This window comes from Engraulis encrasicolus, chromosome 4, assembly GCF_034702125.1.
Source record: "Engraulis encrasicolus isolate BLACKSEA-1 chromosome 4, IST_EnEncr_1.0, whole genome shotgun sequence".
In the NCBI taxonomy this organism is placed as follows: Eukaryota; Metazoa; Chordata; class Actinopteri; order Clupeiformes; family Engraulidae; genus Engraulis; species Engraulis encrasicolus.
The window spans coordinates 23,581,217-23,583,716 of record NC_085860.1 but is presented as its reverse complement, the minus strand read 5'-3'; the positions used below and the strand labels follow the sequence as shown (position 1 = coordinate 23,583,716).

At 42.9% G+C, this 2,500-nt stretch overlaps 1 protein-coding gene across 5 annotated transcripts in view; it reads right to left on the bottom strand.

Annotated features, from left to right (window-relative positions):
* The window catches only part of fgd4a (FYVE, RhoGEF and PH domain containing 4a), a 109,674-nt gene that overhangs the window by 52,844 nt on the left and 54,330 nt on the right, over positions 1-2,500 (bottom strand). The gene's annotated exons all lie outside the window — the stretch shown is intronic.

Here is a 2,500-nt window from a genome sequence, read left to right as displayed (position 1 = left end):
AAAATACATTTTCGTGAGAGCCACACCATTTAAACACTTAATAGGCCACAACTTAAAGCATTTACACCTGTACTTCCATTAAGCCCAACATTTCCAGATTGTACTATCAAGTTATCAGGCCTACTTTTAGTGATAACCAGGGCCGCCGACAAGGGGGGAAAAAGGGGTATGTTGTCCCGGCCCCAGGGAGATAGGGGGCCCATAATTGGGTCCCCATTACATTGTACACGGGCCTGGTGATAACAGGTATGTATAGGCTGCCAACAGTCAACTTCATCATAGTGGGGGTCTGGGGTCCTACCCCTGAAAATTTAGTATTTCTTAGATGTAGTTTCCTGCAACTTCAGCGCATTTTCACATCCCATGTCCCGTTTCAGCTCAATATGGAACCCGTACCTGTATTTATTAATACGGGACAATTTTGTATTTCAAGGGACGGTTGGCAACCCCTAGTTAAGTAAGAGCCACAGTTCCCAAAAGAGCCAGATGTGGCTCTAGAGCCATAAGTTCCTGACCCCTGTGTTATAGCATATTACAGTCTATCATATTGCACATACAGTGTAAATTATGTCTTGTTGCAATATTATCTATGGCTGACCCCGGAAGCCCATGTTCTATGCTGTAGAAATATTGGATATTCAGACATTCAAATTCTTCTGATTCAAAATCCATTTAGTTTAACCCACAGACAAATTACATTTACATTTAAGGAATGATTTGTCAGCGATGGTTGTGTACAGAACATTCAATTCCCGACATCATCCAGACTGTAAATTCCTTAAACCCTAAGCATGGGGTCATATAGGGTGTGTCCAATTATCTGCTATATCTCTCCCTTCCAGTCTATAGTGATTTCGCCCGAGGCCGACCGATGTGAGAAACAAGACAGATATGGAGCCAAATACACTATGTAGTAGCAATAAAGGATATTCAGACATGTTTTTTTCTAAATCCGTTTAGTTTAATTCACAGTCAAATTAAATTGACATTTAAGGAAGGAATTGGCAGAGACCATTGCGTACAGAACATTCAATTTCAACTTCATCCAGACAGCAATATAAACTCTAAGCATGTCATATATGGTTTGTCCTATTATCTGTGATATCTCTTCCTTCCAGTCTATGGTAATTTCGCCCGAGGCCGCCCTATGTGAGGAACGAGACTGATATGGAGACAAGTATGCACTAAGTGGCTTTAATTGACCAGCACAAACATACAGTGAGTCTAAAAAAGGAATGAGAATGTTTTCTATCTGAAGCATAAAGTAACAGTGTGAGCCATCTTTCTGCTTCAGTGCCAAATGGAAATGCCGCTTGTGTCAGGGTTGCCAGATATGGCCAAAAATTGGGCGTTTTTTTCTGCTAAATGCCATTTTTACCCGCAGACGGCCATCCTAAGCAGCCCAATTGGGCGGGAAACCGTCCAATCTGGCAACACTAAACATCATGGAATGCAAAGCTGCTTCTCCTGTCCCTATAGACAATATTCTGCTACTGCTGCTACTGGAGGATGGCATTCTGGTCTGGTGAGGGTGAGGGTGAGTGTGTGTGTGCGTGTGTGTGTGTGTGTGTGTGTGTGTGTGTGTGTGTGTGTGTGAGAGAGAGAGAGAGAGAGAGAGAGAGAGAGAGAGAGTGAGAGAGAGAGAGAGAGAGAGAGAGAGAGAGAGAGAGAGAGCGAGAGAGAGACAGACAGAAAGAGACAGAGAGACAGAGCAAGAGAGAGAGAGAAAGAGAGAGAGAGAGAGAGAGAGAGAGAGAGAGAGAGAGAGTGTGTGTGTGTGTGTGTGTGTATGTGTGTGTGTGCGTCTAAGTGTGTGTGTGTCTAAGTGTGTGTATGTGTGTGTATGTGTGTGTGTGTCTCAGTGTGTGTGTGTGTGTGTGTGTGTGTGTGTGTGTGTGTGCGTCAGTGCGTTTCTGTGAACGTGTGTGTGTGTGTGTGTGTGAGCGCTGTGTTTGCTGTGCACAAGAATGTGAAGTGTTTTAAGTGGGTTTCGCGATTGTCATCGGTCCCACGACAAATGGCCGAGAAAAAAAAAGTATCCGCCTCAGACGTCAGACTTTCCTATAAACAAATTGCTTTAAAAATACATGTTGTTGTCCAGAAAAAAAGAAGTCTGCACTCGTGCAAACACCCTAACACACATACAACCAAACAGAGCTGCATAACGTGGACTCAATGCTACTATAAGGTTACTACATGAAACCAGCGCTATTGTACACATTTCACAAAAGGCACTTACACATGAACTTGTACATGTACAAGGCACCTACTTTCATCTATCCTTTTCTTTTTTTATGTCTCACTGGAAACATATTGCACATTCATTTTATCTATTTTTTTCTTGCTGGTCTTGTCTGTTCATGTCTTTTCATGGTGCTGCAACCTCCTTGTCTCCCTGCTGAAGACTACGTAATAAAGAAAGCTAAGCTACTGTGGGAGAAAGAGAAAAAGAGAGGTATAGAGAAAGGCATATAGAGAGGTAGAGAGGAAGGGATGGAGA